Source organism: Mustela nigripes, unplaced genomic scaffold (genome assembly GCF_022355385.1).
Source record: "Mustela nigripes isolate SB6536 unplaced genomic scaffold, MUSNIG.SB6536 HiC_scaffold_20, whole genome shotgun sequence".
NCBI classification, from domain to species: Eukaryota; Metazoa; Chordata; class Mammalia; order Carnivora; family Mustelidae; genus Mustela; species Mustela nigripes.
This window is the reverse complement of record NW_026739436.1, coordinates 902,324-916,747: the sequence shown is the minus strand read 5'-3', so window position 1 is coordinate 916,747 and position 14,424 is coordinate 902,324.

Sequence of the window (14,424 nt, the reverse complement as noted above, 5' to 3'; positions counted from 1 at the left end):
CTGATTGATTGACAGTTTGAACAGGCATACTTGGCGTCAGTGAATTGGGTCAGGGGACCCCGCACGAAAGCAGACAAAGCAATCTTACAGAAGCAGAACAGGCTGGTTAGCCCACACATGCGAAAAAAGCACTACCAGGATATTGAAGGCCTGGTTACTTATCAGGTAAAGACAATTGGGAGTCTCCTGGTGGAATGTTACATTCCTGCTATCAAGCATCCCTATTAATGAGATTTAGGTTTAGAAGAAATTTAACTTTATTTACTTTTCCTTCTACCTCCGCCTCCTTCCGTTTTTCATGGAGGGGAGGGTGACATTAGGGCTATTGATAAGGTAACTTCTTTGTTGTAAATCTCAAGGATATTTGCAAACCAGGGGAGACTCCTACCTTGCAGGACTGTGATCTCTGCAAGTTAACTATTTATCGTTTTATGGCAGTCAGGGGTGCCTGAGGAATGCTACACATATGGAGGGGAGCAGGTGAAGGGGGGGTGCAAGGCACCAGCCTTTGCTTTGTCCTCAGCCAGCCTCCTGCTCCTTCAACATGCTCCCAGAAAAGTAAAGAAGGTCCATTACAAATCCCCCCTGATGCCTGGGTGGCATCACACGCAGGATATGTCAGAGGTTCCCCTATGCCAAAAGCGACTGGAGGCATCCAACAAGATATCACTATTGATCATGATCCTGCCTTCCCTTGGAAAGCATTCCTGTCATAAAAGGCCCTGGAGGAGTGCTGCTGCCCCTACTCTTCCCCATTGAATCCTAGGCTGCTAATGGCTGCCTGGTGAATGGACCAAACTACTGTGCCGTGCCATGCCATTGTTTGTCCTGAAGATTGCATATTTTTTTGATAGTTTAACCCATGGAAATACCAGAAACGTTTTTACAAGGGGAAATTAACCAATTTCATAGCTTTAAGTAGTTTGTAGAAGACACTGACAAGAAACAATAAAGACTGAAATCCATCATGGTCTATGCGACATTCCAACATATGTGGTCCTTACAGCCAACTTCCCTAGGAAATGGTCCCAGGTTGCATTTTAATTCAATCAGGTACTGGTTTCGGCTGACTCCCAGTGGAGGTCCTGTGGCCAGAAGTGGCTAGACTGGGGATGTAGAGGCGGTCACATTAGATCAATCAGGAGGAAACCTCACATAGGAGTCTTAAGATTGGCAGGCGTCCTGGTGAGTTAGGTGGCTATTGCATGCACAAGAGAGACAACTTTATGTGAGAACAGGAAAAAAGAGAGGTCATCAGTTCCTGGGTCTTACTACCATTCCGGCTAGGCTACTACCTTACAGACAAAAGGCTGATGTTCTCCTCATCGTAGAGGCTAGGGGATTACAGCCTGAGCAATCCAAATGCAAGTGTTCAATTAGACCATACTCCCAGAAAAGGCCCTGAAATGAGAAGTAAGGGAAGGAGAAAAAGTGAAGGAGCAGGAAGCTGGCTGAGGACAAAGCAAAAGCTGGCGCCTTGCACCCCCCCCTTCACCCGCTCCCCTCCATATGTGTAGCATTCCTCAGGCACCCCTGACTGCCATAAAATGATAGATAAATAGTTAACTTGCAGAGATCACAGTCCTGCAAGGTAGGAGTCTCCCCTGGTTTGCAAATATCCTTGAGATTTACAACAAAGAAGTTACCTTATCAATAGCCCTAATGTCACCCTCCCCTCCATGAAAAACGGAAGGAGGCGGAGGTAGAAGGAAAAGTAAATACTTCTAAACCTAAATCTCATTAACAGGGATGCTTGATAGCAGGAATGTAACATTCCACCAGGAGACTCCCAATTGTGTTCAAACTATCAATCAATAAGCTCAGCCCTACCCAAAACTTGTTTGTACCTGTCTATAAAAACCCTGCACCAACCCAGCTCTGGACCTCTCGGCGTTATGGCGTTATAGGCAATGAGCGGTGCAGAGGTCCAAGTTCGAATCTGCAATCAACAACCCTTGCTGATTGGCTTTGACTCACGTCTCTGGTGGTCTTTTAAGGTGGGGGTAATACTCAATTGGCATTTCAAAAGTACTCATTAATTTTGCACTGAAGTTCAGGGTCCAAATGTAAAGATTCACAGCCCAAAGTTGGGCGCCAAATGATGGTTTTAGAATATAAAGAATATAAAGTGACGTTCATTGGGGTGAGGTCTGGAGCCGATGACCAAGAAAGAATTCTTGAGACATCTTTGGTGCAAAATGTTGGTTTATTAAAACATGGAGACAGGACCCATGGGCAAGAAGAGCTGCTGCCCTGGGGTTGTGAAGGGTGGAAGGGTATGTACTGTGGGGGTGAGGGAGGTAAGGAAAAGGGAAGTTTCAATAGAACTTTCATATGCTAAATAGGACCTACAAGATACCAGATGCCAGAGGCCTTGCCCTCTAGTAAAGTACTAACATTAAGATGGGTGGGAGATTCCTAAAGAATTGTCCCACCCAGGAGTGGGGTGGGGGAAGGTTGGGAGGATGTCAGCTCTTGCCTTGTCCTCAGCCAGCCTTCTGTTCCCTCACCACTGCGGAAAAAAGGGGTAGGAATCAAAATTTCTTTCACTGCCTGGAATAACCTAAGTTATTCATTCAAAAAGAGAGTCAATTACATCAAAGTTTTAAAAGAGGCATGTATTGACTGAAAATAAATACGTAGACACAATTCTGGTAGCAAAGATTTAACATTTTTTAATGAACTTGAAGTGCATCAAACTCCTTAAATCCCACTTATCTTGTGTGTGCTTACAACAAACTCTACATTCAAATGGAAACGAGTATTTAACATTTTACTGAAAAAGTTAAAGTGCTTCCTTAACAAACTCTCCCTACCTTAACTACCTTCAGAAACACATAAAAACATAGAATGGTGTGTTAAATACTACAACCAATTGGTAATGTGGCAAGACAATGCTACATAGACCGAATATCATCACAAGAATGATTAAACACAGCACAGAGCTTATACATGTCAAAGTGTAAACTGTGAAGACATGTTACATACACACAAATATTTGTAAAAGTGACAATGAAACAGTTACAGAACTTTTAGAATTATAGGCACTACTAATGCTGTTTTAGCTCATTCAAGTCTTACTTGAGAGGTGTTTTTTGTTTTTAAGCCTTCTGATAATCAGAAAAATGTTGTATGCCACAGAAGGAAATTGCCCTAAAGTATGCAGTACTTCTATGTGGAGGGAAGCAGTAGAGTAGCAGGGGGCAAAATAAATTTGGTTGTAGCAAGCATTCCCAAAGGAACATTCATGCTTTAAACAGTAAGTTCTGCAACACTTTGTGGTAAGTGAAGAACTATAGGATAGCCTATAAGTTTTAACATTCTTTTTATAACCAGCTTATGCTAACTAAAAAACTGTGGCCAGCTGACCATAGATAAGGGAGACAGCAAGCAGCATAATAGGATAATGAATAGCAAAAATCTGTGTTTAACCCAGCTGTTTCTGGCTTCTGTATAATAATGCTTCTAATGCTCTGCTAAGAAATGGAAAATTGCTTAAACCCTCACTCGCTGTGTAATCAAATAAAGTTATACCCTTCCTTTGTTAAGAATTTCCCCTACTCCTAAGTAAAATTGATAAGGGTTGTCTCCCGTACCAAGGCCGGAGACATGCGGTTCAGCACGTATACAGATAAAGGTTAGAAACGTGCAATTCAACACGTACCCTCTACTGTACACTATCTGAACGGTGACTGGCCAGAATGTAGGTCCTCCAAAGCCAATCCGCTAACACCAAGTATGCCTTTTTCAAATGTTCAAATTGTCGGCCAGTCAGCTCCGCCCCATCCAAAACTTGTTTGTACCTGCCTATAAAAATCCTGCACCACCCCAGCCTGGTGTGCTCAGCTAGCAGGAGCTGCTGACCACCTGCAGGCGCGTGCTGACCACCCGCAGGCGCCTACAGAAACAATAAAGAACCTCTTGCTGTTTGCATCCTGTGGCAGTGTTGAATTCTTGGGTAAGGGGATCCACAGGTCTTTCAGTAAGAACGTATCTTGTCAAAATAGTGTTGTGAAGAATTCCTGACAGCCATTCTACTTTTTTTTGGAATATTAAAACAATAAGTGACCAAATGATTATGATCACAAAGAACCTTTCATAGTCATATGGTCTTGCCACAGAAAGAAAAAAAAAAAAGTACTACCATGAAACAACCTATCTGGTCCCAGGCTCAGAATCCCTAAGTGATAATATTTAGCATGAAAATAACATTGTTCTAATAAAGTCACTTAAATTATGTGGAATTAGTTGGTTTTAAGATACGTAACTTCCAACAGGTCTTTGGTATGTGTGTGTGTGTGTGTTATCTATACTAGAACTTAATATATACATATTAAGTTACATATTAATATATGCATATTATATGTATTATATGTAATATATATTAATAATATACATAGTAAGTGACATATATGCTATGTAAAGTTCTAGTAGAGTTATTAAAATTTCATTAACTTGCAACATATCTACCTATATATACTGAAATGCTTCTTTGGTTTTTAGTTATAATATTAGTTTTCACATTACTTAATTTCAAATTTCTTTGCCAAAAACAGTAATGTAATAAATGTGTATCACCAAAATTTCATATGTATATACATATGTGTGTGTGTGTGTGTGATGTAAGAGAACGTTCAAGCTAAAATATCCATAAAAGGCATCTTTTCTGTGCTCCATTGGGCTAATTCATATTTAAAGTAACTTATTTACTGGTTAATCAAAGTTTCCTCTGGGGAACAACAACAAAAAATGTTTTTGTGTACGTTTGAAGAAGTGGCTTATGAAACAGTAACAATGACATCATTTAAAAAACACTATTAGGTAACTCTGAGAAGTTAAGTAATGACATCTACGGTGTGTGAAATGCCACAAAAAGTCATCAACAAGGGATGAAAGTTATGTCAGTCCAATTTCTTCAAGAACACTACGTAGCATTTCAGCTTCCTGTGGAGGGAAAATGTGAGATTGGTAAGGATACCTGGAGAGGTTTAAAAGTGTGAAATTAACATGGAAGGATGTACATGCTTAGAAAAATAAAGAAAGCAAAATAGAAAACCTTAAAAAAAAACTCAGGATTATAGAGTATTCTACTAGTGATAGCTAGTGATTATTTAGGGTTTGGGGTCCAAGACATCTGGGATCAACATTCATTAAATGCCTAAAGATTAACTACCATACTCTATAACACAAAATTGCAAACTGACCAGCAATTTCTAAAATTGAAATCCTCTTCTCCAAATTGAAAGAAAGAAACAAAAACTGTTTCCATAAATCTTTTAAAGTTGTTTTTCATGCTGTTTTCCGGTTACATATTTACAAAAATATACGTACATATATTTTAAAAATTCTGCTAAATTAATTATTCACAGTGGAAAACCTTTGAAAACAGAGCCTGAAGCCTTTCAGAAGCAACCAATGGCAATGGTAGAGGCAACACAGAGAAACAATGCTCTGAGACAAAAAGTCCTATTAAACAACTGCTGGTCATTGCCAAATTTCAAAGAGGACAAACCAAAGCAAGAATATTAAGAAAAATTTTGAAAAATTTCTGTGATGGCTGCTTTTGCATATTAAAAAAAGAAAAAAAAGGTATAGAGTAATTCAAATTTCAAGTTTTACTACCAATAATTTTGTACTTTAAAGGTGAAGTGTACGTTAATGGGAAAAAAAAGTTTAATTTTATAATATCCATCAAATAAATACATAAACTTACTTTTGCATCCTAATCATGGTATAGCACAAAACAGAAAATACAAATTATATAAAACCACAAAATGTTAAAATTTTAGATTTAATGAGATTAGAGAACTAAACATTGTAATCTTTATTAAACTGCTTAACTATGGTCTGCTTGTGGAAAACAAAAACAGTACTTACCCCATGCACTGAGATTATCAAATAAAATAATTCTAATAGCTTACTGATAACATAATAATTAACACATATTTTGTATATATTTTGTATTATATACAGAAAAGAAAATGTTATTATTAAAGAATCATAAGAAGATAGGACTATATTTATTGAAAAAAATCCACCAATCAAACCTATACAGTTCAATCCCTTGTTCAAGGATCAACTGTATATGTCCATAACACTAGAGTTTAGGTAAATACTTTCCAAAGGCCTCTTTTAGTGGTGAATCAGTTTGAATAACTTTTGAATTTACTGTTTAATCATAACTTAACTCATACATTAATGTATCTAGATATTAACAATGAATTATCATGTACTTTTCCTTTTATATGAAATATGATGCATGTTTTAATAAGAGCACATCCAATAGTAAAGGTTTAATATTTTATAATATAAAAGCATAATTTAAAAATCATCAACTATTATAAAATGACGCTTAAACTAGGTTTTGTGTATTACAAAATCAAGACCATATTTTGGTAAAAAGTGCTTAACCAGATTGACATATATATTTTTACATTTTATTTATTTGAGAGATGAGAGAGAGAGGAACGGCAAGCAGAGGCAGAGAAAGAGGAAGAGGCAGACTCCTTGCTGGGTAGGCAGCCCAACAAGGGGATCCCAGGACCCTGAGATCATGACCTGGGCTAAAGGCAGACACTTAACAGACAGCTCCCTAGTGCCCCAAAACAGATTGATATTTTAACTCTATGTTATAATAATACCTTTAAAGGGTTACTACTGAGCAACATGTATGTTTTCTGACACAGTTTTGAGATCCTAAAGAGAAAATGCTAGATACCCTTATATAGCAAAATATGATTCAATAAGTGAGGCATTAGACATCCTTAAGATTGCTAAGAAATGTTTTTTTTTAAGATTTTATTTATTTATTTGACAGAGATCACAAGTAGGAGGAGAGGCAGGCAGAGAGAAAGAGAGAGAGAGGGAAGCAGGCTCCCCACTGAGCAGAGAGCCCAATACGGGGCTCGACCTTGAGATCATGACCCGAGCTGAAGGCAGAGGCTTTAACCCACTGATCCACCCAGGCACCCTGCTAAGAAATGTTTAACTTAAATATTAGATAATGGAAAAATAAATTTTACTTGAATATTGTTTCCACATATTATGTGACAAAACTAAGTGACATATACAAGCTCATATAGAATGTGATATAACATAAAACATACTAAGTTTTAATAGTCTTAAATATATCAACTATTGGTATGAAGACCAAACTACATTGTTGATTTTGGCACTACTTATGGGCTAACCTAATATTCCAAGTCTTCAGTTTTTTTAGTAAACATTTTAATAATTGCAGATTTCAATCTTACAAGGTTAACCAGAGATAGCATTACAATGAAATTCATAATGTTTCATCTTTAGAAACATTATGTATTTAAAAAGAAATATTCCTCAAATGTTCAGAGACCCCCAATTTTTTTTTTCAGTCAGAAATATGTCAACTGTGGGCAGGAATAAGCTATATGAAGATCACACATGCAATAAAAAAGAACAGGATTAGAGTTGTAGTGAGGGAAATATGTAATTGTAAAAATACTGGATCTACACTGAGCTTTAGTGTATCTTCTTCATTCATAAGTGGGTTTTCATAAATGTGTCAGCTCTTTATGTTTCTGTTAAAAAGATGACTAGTTATTTAGCATACCAGTTATCAGAATATCATAACATGGCAGCAAAAGAAATGGGCATGTTCTTACATAGAATATATTAAGTTGACATACAGTAAGACTTCTACAACACTTAGTGCACAGTAAAACAAAAACAAATTTTGCTTTTGTTTTATGATTGAATATTTAGCTTCAAAAGAATGCTCAAGTTCAGATTCATCTTTACTATTTCTATCTTAATGTATATCATGATACTCATTGAAAAGGACAACTTATCTCCCACAGAATCATGAAGCACTTTAATAATAATAATGGAAAGATTTTCAGTACAGTCCATCTGCTGAATACTGAATTCACTGAAAATTCAATTAGAATACTCTAGCCTGTCAGTTTATTAGAATTAAGTTAAACAGGATCTTATTATTCATTATCTTCATGAAAATTATTGATTGTAATAATCACTAGATTTTAATGTGATCATAAAATCCTACAGATCACCAAAGAAAATTCTTCCCAAGGAAAAGTGGAAAAGTAGTTTCTCATCAGCCACTTTAAATAGTAATGCAGATTTCTAACTACTAAACTCCACTCTCCACTCTAACTCCACTTTGAACAAAACAACAAAAGCAAAAGAATGACTTTGAAATTAAGGATATTACTTTAGGAAAATAAACAGAACACTACACAGATTTTAAAGAATTCCCCAAACAGATGTGTTAGATGCCCAAATAAATTTAAAAACCTGTGTGTCTCATTGCCACAAGAAAGAAGAACCTTTTAACTGACCCTTATAAAGCTCATGGATGGACTTCTAGCAATTCAAGAAACCCTTAACATTAGAGACAAAAGTTATTTACATTTTTTCCTAGGGAGAGAGTCCCTGGCCCTTCAGACTCTCAAAGGGATTATACCTCCCATCCCAAATATCTATAATACCCAAAGTTAAAACTGTTAATTTTAAAAAGCAGTAAATATTTTTAAAGTATCTTTTTATGTATCTCATTTAAATATTTAACCAAAAACGCTGAGTACTTAAGGTATGAAATTATGTAAAGTATTCTAAAAAAATGTAGTTACATTTCAACTTAAACTTATAAAACCATTAAATGGAGAAAAGCCAGTTAAATAGTAACCCTTAGTCCACTCCCAAACATTTTTTTTTTAAAGATTTTATTTACTCATTTGACAGAGGAGATACACTCAGAGAGAGAATGAGCAGAGGGCAAAGCAGGCTCCCCAATGAGCCAGGAGCCCGACATGGGGCTCTATCCCAGGACCCTGGGATCATGACCTGAGCTGAAGGCAGACTTTAATCATCTGAACCACCCAGGTGCCCCGACTCCCAAACATTTTAAAGAGATATTTATCTTACTTCTTTTTTCCACTTAGATTAAAATTATAATAGAATGAAACTGTAAGTTAAAATAAGTTAAACACAAACACAATTCATTCTCTTACAAAACATCTTATTATCTGGGGGAATCTATTTCTTAATCAACACCATTAGTGATTCACATTATTTTGTATTTCCCGATGAAATTCTGGATCAATTTCAATATTTTCTCTAGCAAAATTGCATTATAAGCTCTGATGATAACATGTCAGTGCAAATTTTCCAATAAAAATATTGGAATTTTTCCCTGTAAATTGGAAAAAACTCCAATAAAAATAAAAATTAATGGCAATATTCCCAATAAAAGGTTAACACTTTAATGAAATATTTGGTGCTATCTCTTGTGATACAATTAGATTTTTCATGTAACATGAAAACATAAATGGCAAATGTGACAAAATTATAAATATATTTAAGATTTCCTATATCCTACTAGTTTTTGAACTTTTAATCTGTGTTTCTGACTGGCTTACTTCATTTATCCTAAACATCCTCAAAATTAGTTATGCTGCTACATATTGAGAATTTCTTTCTTTTTTAAGGTTAAATATTCCTTTGTATGTATATATTCACACTTTAGATATTCATCTGCTGATGAAAATTTAAGTTGTTTCCACATCTTAGATATTGTGAATAGTGTTTCATTTTTGGATACACACACAGAAATGGGATTGCTGGATCATATAGTAGTTCTATTATTAATATTTTGAAGAACTTCTATACATTTTGCAAAGTATGCAAAGCATACTATTTTGCATTCCCACTGAGTGTGTAAGGGGTCCAATTTCCATTATCTTCATTACCAGCTGTTAGATTCTGTTTTTTTTTTTATACTAGCCATCCTACTGTGTATAAGGTAGTATGCCAGTGCTTTTCAGTTCCATTGAGCAGTGTGATATTATGCATCTTTTCATATATTAGTTGTCCATTTGTATGTCTTCTTTTGGAAAAGGTCTACCAAGTCCTTTGTCCATTTTTAAAATCAGTTTTTTGTTGAGTTGTTAAGAATTCTTGATATGTTCTGGATATTAACTCATTATCCAAAGTTTCAAAGTTCTGTAAGAGACTTATGAAAGAGAATAAACAAGCCTATATGAACACTTACAGAATGCGGTAATTCTAGCATCTCTACAACTACATAGATAAGTAGATCTTTTTACTTTAGACAAGGATTGATAATAAGCCAGAGTATTCCTTATAGGCAGTAATTATTCTACTAAAATAAAAAAAATAGCATTTATCAACTATGAAGGTCATTCTCCTTTAGTTGAGAGAAAAACCCTCTTCACTCTAAGAGAAAACAGCCTTAAAAGCCATCTTTGGAGGAGGAGTCAAGATGTCGGAGAAGTAGCAGGCTGAGATGACATCAGGTAACAGGAGATCAGCTAGAGAGCTTATCAAACCACTCCAAAAACCTACAAATCCAACAGGAGATCGAAGAGAAGAGCAACAATTCTGAAACAGAAAATTGACCACTTTCTGAAAGGTAGGACCGGCGGCGAAGTAAATCCAAAGCCACAGGAAGATAGACCACAGGGCGAGGGGCGGGCTCCTGGCAAGCGGCAGAGCAATGGAGCACAAAATCAGGACTTTTAAAAGTCTGCTTCACTGAGGGATATCGCTCCAGAGGCTAAACCAGGGTGAAGCCCACACGGGGACAGCGGGGCCTCAGGTCCTGCAGGGTCACAAAAGGATTGGGGGTGTCTGAGTGTCGCAGAGCTCACAGGGATTATATAGCGGGGAAGCTGGCTAGAGTCAGAGCTGAGGAGAGAGCTCTCAACCAGGGTTCCCTGGAACTATAATCCGTGGCACAGGCCACTGCTCTGTGAGTGAGGTTCCCACAAGATCCGGGGTAACCCCCCTGGAAGACCTCAGGGATCTGCAGGGTTCAGAGATTCCAGCTGGAGCTGTGTGCCAGAGACAGAGACGCTTGGTCCAAGGCTGGGTGAGCTGAGAGCACAGACGGAGGCTAGGGAGATGGGAGTTATTGAGCGCTTTTCTCTGAGGGTGCACTGAGGATTGGGGCCACGAGCTCTTGGACCCTCCAGGCCGGAGATTGGGAGGCGTTCAGGGAACAAAACCTCTCAAAAGCGAACCCAAGTGGATTACTTTGCCTGGCCCCTGGTAAGGGCAGTACAATTAAACCCCAGGCAAAGACACTTAAGAATCACTACAGATTTCCTAGAAGATCATCTCTCCTAGGAGATCAACAAGAAATCCAGCCAAGACCAAGTTCACTAACCAAGGCGAACAGCGAAATAACAGAGGAGGAGAAAGCAAAACATAGAATTCATGGCTTTCTCCCCATGGTTCTTTAGTCTTGCAAAGTTAATTTTTTTTAGCTTAATTTTTTTTCTTCTGCTAATTTTTTAAACTTTCACCCTTTTCTCTTTTAACGCTTTTAAACATTTATCTTAACAATACCTTTCATAAAAAAAATCTTTTTGAACCTTCACTATTACAGTCATATTTTATCCTTCATTGTAGCTAACTTAATTTTTTGTATACACATAGGATTTCTTTTTCTAAAAAATTTGGGGTACAACTTCTAACAGATCAAAATACACCCTAAATCTAGCACCGGGCTTGTTCTAGTCTCCAGCCTGAGCAAATTCTCTCCACTTTGTTTTTATTTATCTCCCAACCAACTTATCAGCTCCTTTTTTAGAAATTTAGAAGAATTTTTTTTCAATCTTTGTAATCAATATTGCACCTCTTCATTGTGTTTACCCTTACATATGCTTTTCATTCTTTAAAATTTGGGGAGGTAGTTTCTTCTAAGAGACCAAAATACCCCCAAGATTAAGTGGGAGACCCTGTTCTATTCACCAGTCTAAACATATATATTTTTTCTTTTTTATATTTTTTCCTATTTGTTTTCTTTTTTTTTAATTTTTTTTATGAAATTTTTTTAATCCTCTTTCTGTCCCCAGAAAGGGGTCTTTGCCATCCTTTTAGTATTTTATTTGCTCTTTCATATATTCTTATCAGGACAAAATGACAAGGCGGAAAAACTCACCATAAAAAATAGAACAAGAGGCAGTAACGAAGGCTAGAGACCTAATCAATATGGACATTGGTAATATGTCAGATCCAGAGTTCAGAATGATGATTCTCAAGGTTCTAGCCAGGGTTGAAAAAGGCATGGAAGATACTAGAGAACCCGGTCTGGAAAAATAAAAGCCCTTTCTGGAGAAATAAAAGAACTGAAATCTAACCAAGTTGAAATCAAAAAAGCTATTAATGAGCTGCAATAAAAAATGGAGGCTCTTACTGCTAGGATAAACGAGGCAGAAGAAAGACTTAGTGATATAGAAGACCAAATGACAGATAAGGAAGGACACTATATCATACTCAAAGGGTTTGTCCAACAGTAAACTGAGCAAAAGAGAAACAAACAGCTACTGGACCACGAGGGGAGAATTCGAGAGATAAGTGAAACCATAAGATGAAATAACATTAGAATAATTGGGATTCCAGAAGAAGAAGAGAGGTGGGGAGCAGAAGAAATATTGGAGAGAATTATTGGGGAGAATTTCCCTAATATGGCAAAGGGAACAAGCATCAAAATTCAGGAGATGCAGAGAACCCCTTCAAAATCAATAAAATGGGGTCCACACACCATCATCTAATAGTAAGACTTACAAGTCTTAGCAACAAACAGAAAATCCTGAAAGCAGCCTGGGACAAGAAGTCTGTAACATATAATGGTAAAAATATTAGATTGGTGGCAGACTTCTCCACAGAGATCTGGCAAGCCAGAAAGAACTGGCATGATATATTCAGAGCACTAAATGAGAAAAACTGCAGCCAAGAATACTATCTCCAGCTAGGCTTTCATTGAAAATAGAAGGAGAGATAAAAAGCTTCCAGGACAAACAAAAACTGAAAGAATTTGCAAACGCCAAACCAGCTCTACAGGAAATATTGAAAGGGGTCCTCTAAGCAGAGAGAGAGCCTAAAAGTAATAGATCAGAAAGGAACAGAGACAATATACAGTAACAGTCACCTTACAGGCAATACAATGGCACTAAATTCATATCTCTCAATAGTTACCCTGAATGTTAATGGGTTAAATGCCCCAATCAAAAGACACAGGGTATCAGAATGGATAAAAGAAACAAAACCAATCTATATGTTGCCTACAAGAAACTCATTTCAGATCCGGATTTAAAGACTCCAGATTTAAATCGAGGGGGTGGTAAACAATTTACCATGCTAATGGACATCAGAAGAAAGCAAGGGTGGCAATCCTTATATCAGATCAATAAGATTTTAAGCCAAAGACTATAATAAGAGATGATATCATACTCAAAGAGTCTGTCCAACAAGAAGATCTAACTATTTTTAATGTCTCTGCCACTAACATGGGAGCAGCCAACTATATAAACAAATTCATAACAAAATCAAAGAAACACATCGACAATAATAAAATAACAGTAGGGGTATTTAACACCAAGCAAAAGATCAAGAAGGACATAAAGGTTTTAAATGAAACAGTGGACCAGACAGACATCACAGATATATTCAGAACATTCCATCCCAAAGCAACTGAATACACATTCTTCTCTAGTGCACATGGAATGTTCTCCAGAATAAATCACATCCTGGGCCATAAATCAGGTCTCAACTGGTATCAAAAGATTGGGATCATTCACTGCATTTTTTCAGACCACAATGCTCTGAAGATAGAACTCAATCACAAGAGTAAATTTGGAAGGAACCCAAATACAAGGGTGTTAAATATCATCCTTCTAAGGAATGAATGGGTCAACCAGGAATATTTTGAAAAATTCATGGAACCAAATGATGATGAAAGCACATCTCTTCAAATCAGTGGACACAGCAAAGGCAGTCCTGAGAGGGAAATATACAGTGGTACAACCCTTTCTCAAGAAACAAGTAAAGTCTCAAATAAATAACCTAAACCTACACCTAAAGGAGCTGGAGAAAGGACAACAAAAAAAGCCTCAACCCAGCAGGAGAAGAGAAATAATAAAGATCAGAGCAGAAATCAATGAAATAGAAAACAAAACAAAACAAAAACCCAAAAAACAAAAAAATTAAAACAAAACAAAAACAAAAAAAAAATACCAAAAACAATAGAACAAATCAATGAAACTAGGAGCTGGTTCTTTGAAAGAATTAAAAAAAAATGGATAAACCTCTGGCCAGGCTTATCAAAAAGGAAAGAGAAAGGAACCAAATAAATAAAATCATGAATGAAAGAGGGAGATCACAACTAACACCAAAGAAATACAAACAATTCTAAGAACATACTATGAGCAACTCTACACAAACAAATTTGACAATCTGGAGAAATGGATGTATTCCTAGAGACATATAAACTACCACAACTGAACCAGGAAGAAATAGAAAACCTGAGCAGACCCATAACCAGTAAGGAAATTGAAGCAATCATTAAGAATCTCCTAACAAACAACAGCCCAGGGCCAGACGGCTTCCCAGGGGAATTCTACC